At 29.0% G+C, this 15539-nt stretch overlaps 1 long non-coding RNA gene across 4 annotated transcripts in view; it reads right to left on the reverse strand.

The window, feature by feature from the left end:
• Positions 1 to 15539, reverse strand: part of LOC107444229 (uncharacterized) — a 76310-nt gene that overhangs the window by 50872 nt on the left and 9899 nt on the right. Inside the window, exon 1 of one of the 4 annotated variants that reach the window (XR_001584107.4) lies at positions 1765 to 1898. The exons of 2 other annotated variants lie outside the window; for them this stretch is intronic. This is a non-coding gene — a long non-coding RNA (uncharacterized LOC107444229). Of the gene's footprint in view, positions 1 to 1764; positions 1899 to 15539 lie in introns of those variants that run through there. One more of the 4 variants, XR_001584105.4, reaches the window with a different exon arrangement.

Genomic DNA, 15539 nt, shown 5'->3' on the forward strand with positions numbered 1-15539 from the left:
GATATCTATGCGTCTTGAAAAATAGAATGGTAATAATATGTTTACACTTCTATAGTTTATTTAAAATCAAAGTTTGATTAAATAGTTAATAGGAGTTAGATGATGGTTCATTATTTTTTTTCTAATATATTTCTCAATTGTAACAAGGGGACAAAGAATAAAGATACTAAACAGATGTGTCAAGCTATGGTGTCTGTCTCATGCATCCTTTATGGGGGTAGTAATATTCATTTATTTATTCAGATACGAATGCGGGTTAGTTTGTAAACACAAAGAATGACTTAAAACTTCTTTTCAATTTTATAAACAGATAGCACAAATTTGAGTAAGATCCGTTGTTGTAGCGGGAATCGACCCACTGCATCTATGCTTCAAAGCAATACCACAAGGGGTAGATGGTCTCAAGAATTTATTTCAAGTAAAATAACCATATAATACCGGGGTTTCCATAAACGTGCAGCATTGTTCTTCCACGAAACGTTTTGAAACGGGTTCTATATGTTTGTGCTATCTTGATCGAGGTGCTTTTTGGTGCTCATATGGAGCAAGTAAGCACAATAAATCATCCACATTCTAGTAGTTTTGACCATACTTTTATTTTCAATACAGCTATGTTTTATTATATATCAGATCAAAATATGCTGCTAAGACTAGCCTACATATTAATGTTTTACGATCTCGTTTTCAAACAACGCAATTTTCCAAAATCATTCAAGCTCTTGACTGTAGGTGCTGAAATCATCTTATTATTTATTTATTTTTATTTATTAATTTATTTTATTTTTTATTATAGGCTCTTAGCTAGGTTTACGACAATATTCTTGCAAAATTAACAAAGACTAAAAAGTTGTTTTTCTATCTAATGATATACTTAATATGCAATAAATAATACCAAGAAACTGAAACAGTGAAATCAATAGAAAAAAACTTGACTTATTAAGAGAAAAATTTAATTTCCGTCAAAAGTACAAATGGGGAGAAAAGTTGACGCAATTCAAACTCTCAAAAACAAGTCGAATTTCACCATCTTAAGTGCTTTTGTAGCAAATCAAATTTTTTTGTTATAAAGTACAATGCATTTTTTAATTTAAAAAAAAATATTATTGATGAAAAAAGGTAAATTAATAACTACCTTTTCGTAATGTTTAAAAATGATTCTAAATTTTGAAAATAGAACTATGGATCAATATTTATTCCAGGTTATCCCACAAAGAATTTAATTTATCGTACATAAATATCTTTAATAATGACGCATAAGCAGCTCAACATTTTAGAGTTATTTATAAAGGTTAAATAAATATTATTTTTAAGTATTATTTTAACAGATCTAAGTTTTATTTCAATTAGGATAGTCCTCACTTTTCAATAGTAAGAAAAAATGCCTATATTCCAAATACTATTAATTTAAAACCAAATAATTTTTTAACAAATATCTTACAAAAAATTACCATAACAGAAAAAGTTTCCAAAAAAAAAAAAACATTGTTATTATAGTGGCTACGATTTATTGGCGAAATCTTTCGAACTATAATACATTTTTTTTGCCCTTATTACTTCATCTGTAATAAATTTACTTTATTAAAGCAATGCGTTCTATTTCGCGTATCTATAAACTGTTTCATAAATGAAGGGACTTATTATTTCGTAAAAACACAATTTTCGAAAAGAACATTTCATTTTAACTGAAAACTCATTAGAAAAAATTTATTTATTTTATACTCAATATGTATTATTCATAATCAAATGAATCATAAAACTACTTACGATGAACCTGAATAGCACAAAAACTAATAGCTTGTCGAAAAAGCGCGAATATAGATTCGTGATTTTACCGTGTAAATGATAAAAGTGTAGCCCGGGAACAGCTATTTAAAAGATGTCGACGCGCCACCTACGCCTCATCCATTCGAAAATCTGTTTCATTTCGAACAAATATTCTTTAACAAAAAGCGAAACACAAATCTAACCTACAAGGAGGAGTATTGTCTTGAGAATTTAAATGTCACGCGAATTGATCATTCAATGATGCATAAACATTAATCTTTTTATTTAAAATATGTTTCTTTCATTTTTTAATTAGTTAATGCAAAGAGTAAATTAAAAGATAACCTGTTGAACTATAAAATATAAAGAATGTATTTTGTATTTTTTATTTAATGATTAATCTAAGTAATTGATTTAGATAACTAATATTTACGGAAGTAAATTTTAATTGTTTAAAAGCTACATTTTTTTTAGCATTCTACAAAATTTGATTTTTTTAGATGAAATATTCGAAAACAAATTACAAAATTTTTAAAAACTATTACGTGACTTTTTTCAAATTGATTTGAATTAATAATAAAAAAAATTAACGAAAACTGTTTATAAACATTTTAAAAACTTCTACAAAATTTCCTCGTTTTTCAAAAATAAACTTTTCATTTAAGTTGCCTTTTAATTTATACTTATAATGCGTACGCTAGTTATTTAAAAGAAATGAATGAAAAGAATTTGTTATAGTATTGCATTTAGATAATTTTATTCTCAATTTTTAAACCCTTAAACTGACTAAAAATACAATAATTTACTATAAAAACATACATAATGTACAAAACGCACTTCTCAGATCAAATGGTGCAGATTTTCATCTTGGTTTTGACATTAGTTTGTCCGATTTGTTTCGTTGTTTATCTTCCTAATTACCTCACTATAAATATTCCGGATCAAATTATGGTATAACGTACCAGCACTTAGCTTGCATCATTTGTAAAAACCATTTTGCGGTAAAATATCATACCGTAATTTTTATTTAATTAGAATGCTTCAGTGATTTTGAGGTAATTGTTACTGCAAAAATTACGGTAAATCAGACTTTTGCTCCGTAACATTTTCCGGTGAAAATGAATTTTACGGTAAAAAGTAACCAACACCCTGAGTGCCGTTATTTTTTACCGTAAAATGATACGGAATTTTTGTCTGTCTAGTATAAAGAAGAGAATTTTAGTGCCTCTGCGCGATTTATAAGTCATCTTTTTATCTTCGAGTAAAAAACCTAAAGCAACCACTGCGATAATTATGCAATTTTTATTTTTAAATCATAAACATTTAAGAGACATGACTATGTAAGACATTACTATGCAAGTCATGTCTTACGTAGTCATATCTCTATGACCCTATGACTATGTAAGACAAACGGGTGTCACTCTTCTCCCCAAAAAGGATGGGTCTCATCCGTCCCCAAAATATAAATATATATCTCCCATTTCAGAAAAAAAAATACTTATAAAAAGTATTTTTGATTGAAATTAAAATTTTTTAGTTGTTTATGAATATATTATAATAGGTATTATAGAAAACATCACTTTCAAAAAATTAAACTAACATTATTGCAATAATCGTGTTGAGTGTAACAGAATTTTTTCAGGAATTGGAAGTAGCATGTCATATCTATTATTTTGGAAGCAAGAGTATTATAAATCATGAATCAAACTTTTAATAAATTACAATTCAAAAGCGGAAAGATAGTTAACGGAGCTCACATTATTAGTAACATAACTAAAATTTCAGAAATGACGTCACTATGCAATCATCTATTTTTTTCTTTCTTAAGTTCTGTATTGTGAAGTTGTAGCTTTAAATCTAAAAATGATTGGAAAAATATATCACAAAATTATTTTAAATATTTTAATTTCAATCCTTTTTCTCGAAAACAAACACAAAAGCATCCAGTCTCCTTCCAACTAAACCATTAATTATAAATGTGCTTTTCTTATTCATTGTTTTAATACTTGAGAGGTTGTGAGTTGTAAATAAAATAAGTTTGAGTAAAAAATTTAAAAATCATCTACACGAAAATGGAAAATACGCTTCCCTACTCCAAGAATTAAAAAAATACTCTTTCTAAATATTAAAAACCATGGCCCATTTTCAAAATGATAAAAAATTATTTAAAATATTAAAGATTCAACATCCCAAAGATGCTTATGAGGACTTGACCTCGTTCATTAGGCCGGGATAGCCTGGTCGGTAGGGCGCTGGGCCCATGTCCGAGAGTTCGTGGGTTCGAACCTCGCCAGCCGAAGACTGTAAAGTAAAGTAACTGATGCACGTTAAATCTGTCGAGTCGCAAAAGTCCTCCATGTTCCCATAACAAATCAATACCTCTGGGGGTACTGGATTGGAGATCGATCGTTCTCTGATTCAGGTCAAAATTACGATCTGTGGATGAATGAATGGATGTATGAATGGGTTCACGCTATAAGCGGGTGCGACGTATGGTGTGGCAGAGGTCGAATTCTTGGCCACAGATGGAGCCACTGGAAAATTAGAACAATCGCATCCCCTCTGCCTAAACAGGCATACGTCAACAACAACAACCTCATTCATGTCCCACTGCAGATATGTATGATACAAGAAATATTGTCATTAATAAAATCTATACTTGAATTTAGAATAACAATTATGAGTTCCGAACATCAATAGTTAATTATATTCAATATTTTTCATGACATTTCTTTTTATGTTTGCTCAACTTTTTATTTAAATACTTACAAACAGGTAAAGTCAAAAAAAAATAAACAACGAATAATCTTGATTAGCACTTTTTATCTACAAAAAATTCCCATATTAAACTACAATGCTCATGATTTTAGTTCTTATATGATGCTGATTAATTAATGCTAACAATAACAAACAAAAGAATTTTTGACGGATTCTACTTCTGTGTTAATAGGATTTACCCTAAATTTGGAGAATAACAATATTATCATGGACAAAATTTCGAACGCTAAAATGGCATTTGGCTTTGCACTTTGACCACAAACTAAAAGTTCACTTTTAGAATTATTAGTTAACTTTGACTACAAAGATAAAAATTTTAAACCAACGATAGCTTTTTCACTAAAAATAATTCTTTTATTTTATCGCAATGATCAAAAACAATTTTAGGTTATGAATCGTTGTTATACAGTAACTGAAATTAAAAATCTAAAAGAAATCTGTCAAAAACTTTAACAAATCAGTCAAATATTATCGCATAATTACACGTTTTGTTATTAAAAAAAAGGCTATCATTTGCATTTCGATTATCCTTAGTTTGTAAGAAATCTCAATTTGTATCTGTCAAATGCTTGATGGCACAACTTTATGAAAAATTTGTTCTGTTTGCTTAACACACAATTATACGTGTATCCCAAGATTTAAAGTCTGTGCCTTGACAACTGAAAGTCTGATAAGAGTGTCAAAAATTATTTAATATCTTCCTATTTTGACTGTTCGCATCATTTGAACTGAATGGAATTTAGTGCATATTTGCGAAATCATATTTGGGGATTCTAACCTATCTTTCATCTAACACTAAAAATATTTTATGTCAGCACTGTGATCGATATAAGCCGGGAGCAAAATTCGCATCTACCAGCACCCTGGGTCACCTCATTGGGTGGCGAACGTTCTACCCCCTGAGCCTCCGCAACTTTTTATAGAGAAATTTATTTTATTTTATAACAGTCGGGGTTGAACAGCAGACCCAATTTTGAGTTTACGACTACCAATGCTCAACTATTAGTCTTCTAATTTTGAACCCAAACCAGAAAACAAAACAGTGTCAAAATAATTTTGAAACACATTTATATAATAAATGCTTATAAAAATGGACTAAATAATTTTCATAAGCTGACATTAATTTAATTAATAGATAATATAATATTTCTAAAATATTATTACTGAGAAAAGTAACATATTCCTAGTCATTTAATAGCTTAATTTGATAAGTAACATCCGTTATTTTGCAAAACTAGAGTTTTTCAAGTTAAAAAAAAAAAACGAAACATTAAGAAAATATGCTCAATTGACACATATCGTAGGAGTTCAATTCATATTTAAAATTCCTTAGCATAAAAATTATTTTTAGAGTAGTTTTAAATTTCAAATTATTTTTTAAATACTTTTGTTTGTTCTGCCTTACACTGTTAGAAATTTCTAGGAAAAATGGTTAAATGGCAATTCATCTAAATGTTATTTTACCATATTCAAATAAAATAGCCAAATAACCATAGATAAGATGGTATTCATGGTATGGTCCTAATTAAGCCACTTAGTTGCTTGCAGCTGGGTTCATATTAAATACTAGAGTGCTAATCTGTCAATCTCATGGCCGACAGAACTGAAGTTCGAGTCATAGCACTGACACAATATTTCCTCCATTCCCTTCAATACATGAAGGGAATAGAGTCGAATGTGTTGCACTCCCCAATTGGTGACCCAGGGCTACTTGAATACGATACTCTCATTCGCGCATGGTTGGCAGCACCATAAATCTGCTTTGTAAAAGAAAGGTTAGCATTTCCTAGCTCTTACGATGGATGAGACTACTAGATGAACAAACTAAACCACATTCCACCGTTCATTTGTTAACACACAACTCAACCACAACCGTTACCTAACGAAAAGCCTAGCTTCAATATCTAGTCAAATTTCTTTTCTATAGTTTCGAAACCGGTTCTACGGTTTTTAATTGAATGGACAAATTGCTGCCGATTATTTCATCGTAATTTTAGACTGAAAATTCGAACAGAGTTGATTTTTTCTGCTTAGGGTTACATTAATTAATAACGTGCGATAGGATTACTATAAGCTAGGATGTGTAAGGATAGGATATATAATCAGAATTATATTATTTAATATCTAAAGACTTAACTCATATTTGATCACTCCATCATTTGCATCATAACGCATATAATTATTATTATATTAATTAATGTCTAAAGACTTAAATCTTATTTACGACTTCTTCGTTTGCATCATAATGCTTCCTCCAAAGGTAAACCGTTGAAATTTCATATGAATTTAATAATTTAATTACAAAAGCTAGATGAATTTGATCTTAATAAAGGAAGTGAAGACGGAATTGAAGGTAAATGTTTTAAGAAGATGCGTTGATGAATTTTTCATTTAACTTAAGAATCAAAGCCAAAACACCTGCTTCATTTTAGTCTTCTCATTCATTTAATTATTCCTTTAATTATTCATTAATTATTTAGTTAATTACATTTTAATATCACACACATTAGGAGATTAAACGCAAACTAATTATTTTACTATGGGTGTTGGCTCTTTGGCTATAATATTGTGTGATCTGCCTGAAACGGACAAAAGATAAAGTTAGAAGAATTTAATAAAATTTTTCATGAAGTTTTCGTCTGCTTCTAGTTTTTATCCAGTTTTTTACTGATACAAAGCAATTTAAATCTCAAACGTTTCAAACATAATATTTGCCAGAGATGAAATATTTTACCATGATAATACATCTATTATAAGTCAAGGAATAGAATTTAAATACAGAAGTGAAAATGTAAAGCTTTTATAGATGAGGAAATTCGAAATTATTATAAGGACTATGAATAAATTTAAGATGTGAAAATGGGAGTAAGAGGTGCAAAAATATCGATGTAAGAAACAATAACGATGTAAGAGAAGGTGTAAGAGTGTAAATGAATTAAAGATGTGAAAATGCGAATAAGTAAAAGTGTAAAACATAGATGTAAGAAACAATATCGATGTAAGAGAAGGTGTAAGAATAAGAATGAATTAAAGATGTGAAAATGTTAGTAAGTAAGAGTGTAAAATATGGATGTAAGAAACAATATCGATGTAAGAGAAGGTGTAAGTATATCAATGAATTAAAGATGTGAAAATGTGAGTAAGTAAAAGTGTAAAATATAGATATGTAAGAAACAATATCGATGTAAGAGAAGGTGTGAGGATATGAATGAATTAAGGAAGTGAAAATGTGAGTAAGTAAAAGTGTAAAATATGGATGTAAGAAACAATATCGATGTAAGAGAAGGTGTAAGAATATGAATGAATTAAAGAAGTGAAAATGTGAGTAAGTAAATGTGTAAAATATAGATGTAAGAAACAATATCGATGTAAGAGAAGGTGTAAGAATATGAATGAATTAAAGATGTGAAAATGTGAGTAAGTAAAAGTGTAAAATATAGATAGATATAAGAAGTAATATAGGTGTAAATATATTATAGATATACGAAAATTATAGGTGTAAGTATAGGAATGAAAAGATGTGAAAATGTGGATAGGTGAGAATGTCAAATATAGATAAATAAACCAAGTAATCTATATATATAATAAAATAAAGAATTTGTGTGTATGTATACCGGATCGCGGGTAAACGGTAGATTCTAAGAATACGAAATTCAACATAAAGATGAATGAGTACAATTACAAACATTTTTCAATTTTTAATCAGATTTTTAAATTCGGAAACATTTAAGAAATGGAATTTTCTCATTGGATTAGCGGAAGCTATTGTTTCAAAATTAGCCAATCAGTTTTGTCAAATATTTTAAAGACAACACCAGTGATGTTTGTTAGCTTATAGCTCTGATCAAAAAGGTTGTTTATTGAGCGTTCTGCAATACTTAATTATTTTTTTATTAGTTATGCCAGGTTATCGGAAAGATCAACGTAATCGCGCTAGCATAAGCAGGCAACATCTCCAGATTAATATTTTTAAGGTTATCTGAAATCATGTGTTTATTTTGTTTATATAATTATGCTTTTAAAACGTATTACTATGAAACTAAATAATTTGAAATCAACGGTAATTGAAATTTAAAAAAATTAAGCTTTGAAATTAAAAACGAAATTAAGGGAGAAATGGTACTTGTTTATGGACACTATTGGCATGATGGTAATAGGTTAAGTTTTGGTAGATACCAAAGATTCTTTAATATAGGTACAACATATTTTAGAGTAAATTTGGTTCCAATTACAGCTGCAACAACTTCAGCAACAGCATCATGCCAGATGATACTGAATACAGTTAGCCTTTATTTTGATGGGATGAACTACTAAAAATCAGCTTTGCTTAATCTAAAAATGTTGTGGCGTAACTACCACTACAAAAGTTAAACATCATTCAGTAGTATATAAAGCATGCTAACTTGATTCTACCACGAGGTGACAATGTGAATAGGTAAGAGTGTAAAATAGATCGATACTAAATATAATACAGGTGAAAAAATAGGAATGAATTTAAGATGTGACAATGTGAACAAGTAAGAATGTAAAATATAGATAGATACAACAATTAACATAGGCGTAAGAATATTAGTGTAAGTATAGGAAGAAATTAAAGATGGGAAAATTTATATAGGTAATGGATTAAAATACAGATGTATGAAGGAAAATAGGTGTATGAATAGTATGTGTAAACGTTTGAAGGCATTAAAGATGTGAAAATTAAATTAAGTAAAAAATTTAAAATGTAAGTGGAAGAATGAGTGAATGAATGAGAGAATGAGCTATGAGAATGACTGAATGAGTTAAATAAATGAACAGATATAAGGCAGAATAAATCGAATGACTGTGTACTTGCGTTAAGTTTTTATGTAAGTAAATAGGTTTTACAAGTTTTTAATGTAATTTTTTTACACCCTGGGTAAGAATACAGTTGAACTAAATTAAATATTACTAAATACATTACATAATTATCAAACAACTTAATTTGTTATGTTCTATTCATTTCTTTGCTAGCTAACTATTGTTTGAGGCTTGGTATAACACTTTGTTTAAAACGTTGCGTAACTGTCTAATTAGTAGATATAAGTTATTTATGAGATGTATCAACTGAACAGGTTGATTTTATGCCATTTAAACTGTTCTATTCCCAAACTTTCGAAAAATGGCAGAGAACTATTTCTGGATTAACTTGCACCCAGTACCAAATGCTAATCTTGTAAATGAGAATTATGATAAGACTACGACAATTGAGAACTCTAATTAAAAGGATTTAACGATTCTTCGTCTTTTGATTTTTTTATAGCAGAAAACTTCAGTCTATACTTAGACGAATCTACAAAAAAAAAACGGAGCTATTTCAGTTAATGCGATGATTTAATATCCTTATAATGAGATTTATTTGTTTTATTCTCACGAAAGAAAATGATGAAAAGCATATAAGTTATGAGACGTCTGGTTAGTCAAGCCGAAATTAGTCAAGACATTGCTGGTTAGTGATGTGATTTGATAGATCGATCTGTCGCAGTATCATCGATGTAGAAGCCTTAAATCAAATCAATTTCTTCATTCCTAAATCCAAAGAAGAAGAAAGTTGGTTATAGATCTTAAAGAGATACAGTCGTAACACACAGCACTGACAAAAGTTACTTGCTTGTTCCATGCTCTATTAACATTTTACTGGCTTAACTGTTACTTGTAAGAGTTTAGAAACTTAGTATCACATTTTTTATTATGTTATTAAACAGTTTTTTGGTTACACATGTTCTACTGATTCACTTAAGCATAAATACTCAATAATGTTGAGAGTGGTACGATATAGGGAGCAGGGGATGGTACAATTCAGACAACCGGTTTCCTAAATCATACTGCTTGCAAACCTTGCGAAAACAATTTATTTTTAGTATATATTTACTGTTCATATATTACTGTTATTTACATATACATATTACAGTTATATATATGTACTGTTATTTACTGTACATATATTATTAACAAAAAATAATATGAGTAGCTAAATGAATGTATTTCATTGTTAAAATATTTCGAAAGTTGTTGTCAATGATTTCTAACTGATAAAAATTTAAATGTGGAAAAGTGGTACAATTCTGGCTATTCCTCTCTATATATTACATTACAGAAGAAGTGGTTAACATGGAGTGTGGAAAAGTGGTACAATTTAGACTACTCCTCTCTATATATTACAATACAGTACATTATATTTAGAATAGAATGATTAAAAAATGGATGAAGTTTAAGAGCTCGAGTTCATGATAAGAAAAAATGCATCCTATGTTAAATTTTAACAACGAAAAAGTAAGGAAATAATGTTTTTAACATTCAATTTTCAAGAATTAGAATTAACCGATTGTTTCAAAATTTAGGATTTTTGAGGCTGAGTACAATAAAAAAATATTTTTTTCTTTTTTCAAATTTATGCTATTAACATTTTTTACTTTATAATAGTATTAAATTTTTACGAAATTATTTAACAGTTGAAGTGTTTCATTGAATTTGACGAACTAAATAAACGCTAATTGGATAATCGTTTTTCATTCAATCTTTTTTTAAGACTGAGAATATACAATTTTATGATATAAATTTAGGGAACTAGTTCAAACTTTTTATTACTGTAAAGTTAAATCATGCATGTACAATTTCAAATTTCGTAGTAGTGTATTTAGGGTAGCCTTTTAATGCATATTTTTAGCATGTTTTTAAAATGATGCCAATCAACACATTTGTAAAATCAATCAAAGATATAACAATGCAAGAAAGTAAAACTTGCCTTTTTCCCTTCAAACAAAAAAAATGTTTTATCATCATTATATTTTAATCAAACGAAAACAATGAAAAGATTGGAAAATAAACCAATCATTCATTAATTTTTTGATAAATTTAATTCTATCATTGGACACGGAGAAAAAAATTCTGGCAAAATTACCGTCCTATATCGTAGTAATATTTCTGGGGAAAAAACACAATTTCAGCTAATAAAATCAAAATAAACTGTTTAAACCACTTATTTCGTAACGGTTTACCTGAAATTCTAGTTTTCAAAATTATACTTCTTATCACCACGCAATTAGCAAAAAATACAAAACTGAAAAGTAAATTTATGCGAATAAATGGTTATTATGCCATGCTCTAAGGTATCATGATAAAATTATCAAATTTAACCACATTTACCAGTTTTTATTGCTTATTATAAAACAATATTTTATTGTAAGTTTTACCGCGATCATTATCAAAACGCTTCAGTTAAAATTACCGAGCTTTCTGGTATTCCCATACGGTCAGAAGCACGGTAAATTTTACAATATTATGGTAGTTTACACCATACTTTTTTTCTCAGTGAATTTTTTATAATTTTCACAAATAATCTAACTAACTTCAGAGTTATAAAAATTCTATAATGTTTTTATAATTTATAAACCATAAGTTAAATCAAGGGGGGAAGCATGGAGTTTAGATATTATCATTCATGAAAGTACGAGATTGAGCAAGAGAAGAAGAATGAGCTTTTTCAAAGAAAACATAGTGTGGGTGAATCAGCGTATTAGGGAATTGTTGAATTAATATCCTTGCGATTCTGTGAATTAACTATAGTTAGGTAATAATTCAATTCGGTAAATTTTAACATTTCTGTGAAGTGAGCCGTGATGGCTCAGGGGATAGAGCGTTCGCCTTCCAATGAGGGGAACCAGGGTTCGATACCGGCGATGGCTGGTCGATACGAATTCCGCATCCGGTTTGCACTGACCACAGTGCTGACGTGAAATATCCTCAGTGGTAGACGGATCAAGGATTAGAGTCCCCTTGCCGTCAGGCTAACCATGGGAGGTTCTCGTGGTCTTCCTCTCCATGTAACGCAAATGCGGGTTAGTTCCATCAAATATTCCTCCAGCTAGGCAAAATTTCTCCCAATACTTGATCCAAAAGTTCCCTTGTCTTCTGGATTGGGCTCAAAATCAAAAGGCTACGGAGTTGAACATTAGAAGTCGTAATCCCAAAAATTGGGTGGCTGTTCAACGACGCTTATAAAATAAAATAAAATTCTGTGAAGTGTATAGTTAAAGGGACGACGGTTTATGATCGCAATTTTTCTTTCATTTATTTTTCAATTTTCAATAAAATTTCCATAATTGGTGACATTTAGTTTCTTTTTGCTTAATTCATTGTTTTATGCTTAAAAAATTATTAGGTGATATTTTTTCAAACTGAAGGAAAACTTTTAAACTAATGTCAGCTTTATTAAATATCAAGAGATTTCAGTTGTTGATGTGCTCGATTTTGTTTTTCCGAACAAAATATAATTGAATTCTGTCAGGAGTTTCACCCATTATTTTTAAGTCTAACTTATTTTTTGAGTATCACTCCACATGTAGATAACATTTACATTTTTCAAAAAAGAAAGCTTTCTTTGAGCAGTAAAAAAAATTCGAAATGCATTTAAAACAAGCTGGCTTATAGGATGGTCATAAAAAAAAGACCTTTAACGAGACACTCGATACACAATCATGGTAGTTAACCGCGCCTACAGAGCATATATTTATTCTCGACCATTGTCAGCTTCAAAAACGTGTGCTTTTATAGTCTTAGTGTCTCATTAATGTCTTTTCCTATTGTAGATTTCGTTTTTATATTCGAAATTATCCTACGAAAATAATAAGATGTTATTATAGTTGCGCTATTAGTACTTACGAATTAATGACGGCTTATAGCAAACAGAAGAAATTGAATAAATTTTATTTTAAGTTTGACTATCTATATTCAACAACAACTATTAATATTCAACTTCGTTTCCTTGTAATGTGGAATCTAACCCAAGATGAATCAATCACTGGGACAAACTAGCCTTTTTGATAGAAGTAACCCGCATTTGCATTGCACGGAAAGAAAAACCACTAAAACCTCCCATGGTTAGCCATAATGGCATGGAAACAACTAGATTAATTGATAATTTTAGCCATTAGTAATTACATGTAGGATTAACAAACAGTAGTACCTCATGAGTAGCCTTCAGATGTGCCTGTGATTTAGGAAATACTATTTCTGCCATTAAATTACATAAATTCAAAGTCGCTTGAAAATCTCGTTCATTTGGAAATTATAGTTAAATTTGATTTTTACTAAATAAATTCATTTAATTTTAATAAATTCATGTTAACTTGCATTGTTTAATGTACGAGATGTTCAATAAGGACAGCCTTTTTTTTTTTTTTTTTTTTTTTTTTTTTCCTTCTTTTTTTTTTTTTTTTTTTTTTTTTTTTTTTTTTTTTTAAATGCTTGTAAGAAGATGAAGCCACAGATCGCCAAATCGACAACGTAGAGGCATTCTCGGTAGAAAGCATTAACGCTCCGGCAGGCCAACACACTAATGGAAGTTTATAGGTAATAAATAAAATGTATGATTTTTAAAAAAAAATAGTTGACAGCTCACCTGTAAAATATGGTACTGCAGCTCAGAAGCTTCATAAGTTTGGCGATCATTGTAATGGCTTATATACATTATGAATCACAAAGCTTAAATTCAAGTGAGAAGTAACAAAAACGTTCTTAAGCACTGACCAATGACCATTACTGATAGTGTCATCAAAGGGATTATAATGGATCAAAATCGTCTAGAGCAAGCTTAAAGGTGATTTTTGGCAAAAAGCGAATATATCCTTATTTAATTAGATAAAAAAAGACTGTTTTTGATAATTTTAATCGTTTCTTTGCTCCTCCCGACTTCAATAGTTATTAGTCACTGTTTGAAAAAGTTTTTGCTTTTTCTTACTCAAATATTACTTAGCGAGCATTCAAGTGCACAGTATTTTTATTTCTTTTTTCACTAAGATCCTAAACATATATCTTAACATACATTGTAATTACATTTTAACAGTATATTCATGCAGCAAGTATATAACTGGTAAATATCATTTTTCAGTACCAGAAAATTTTTCCGTCAATTAATTCCCAGCCACTATGTTCCAAACATGAAAAACGACTACGTAACATAAAATGGTACAGTGGATAAAATTATACTAAGTGGGTATTACATTCTATTAAATATCTTTTAAGCTTTCTAAAAATAAATTTAAAAAAAAAATATTTTTTATTATTAATTCGAAGACAGAACTATTTTGTTTATGGAAAATAAATCCTAATAATCAAACTATTTTTTTCTGAAAAAAAAATAACGGCTTTTTTAAAGGACGCTATACATAAAGGGGTTAAAAACGACTAAGAAGACATAGGAAGAAAATATTTTTCGGTTAAACAAGAGATTTAATTCAGATTTGTAAAAGCAAAAACTTTTATATTGAAAAATTAATTAAAATTTCTAAGTTTGTGAAACCTGATTCGAATCATATTCTTCTCTATACCACAAATCACTATTTCAATTAATTAAACTGATAAAAAAAGACTTGATATGATTTTTAACCAGATCTTAAATATTTTCCTGTCACTCATTTCAAATTTGAAACTGGTTTCTCTCAACAATCTACATTTTTTTAATCCAATTTATTAACATATTGCTAACCAAGAATTTTAAAAATTCACTCGAACGAATACTGAAGTGTCCCCAGTTCTCTGCTACGTAGGGAGTGGTAGGAAAAAGTCTGGAATTTAGTTTAGTTTATGATGCGATACTTTAAAGCCATATGTTTTTTGTCTTAAGAGTAAGTGTATATAAATAAAGTTATACGCTCTTTATAGACTTGTACATTCAAACAAAAAATTATCAAACTAAATACACTATTTTGAAAAAAAAACGTTGCTTTTCGAACTAAAACAATTTCAGATTTGAACTATCCACACCCGAATTATGTAACATATCCATAGCACAGAGAAATAGTAAGACGAATTCAAATTAGGTTTAACAAAACAAAAACGGATGGAAATTAAATTTTATAAATTTATTTAATACAACTGACAGTATTTAAACGCTAACTTTTGTTTCTGTAGATCTATAGCATATAGCAACAAACATGCGCCATATCTTACTCGATTGTAAACAATCTACTTCTGAT

This window comes from Parasteatoda tepidariorum, chromosome 1 (assembly GCF_982258835.1).
Source record: "Parasteatoda tepidariorum strain Cologne lab strain chromosome 1, Ptep-v5.0, whole genome shotgun sequence".
NCBI lineage: Eukaryota > Metazoa > Arthropoda > Arachnida > Araneae > Theridiidae > Parasteatoda > Parasteatoda tepidariorum.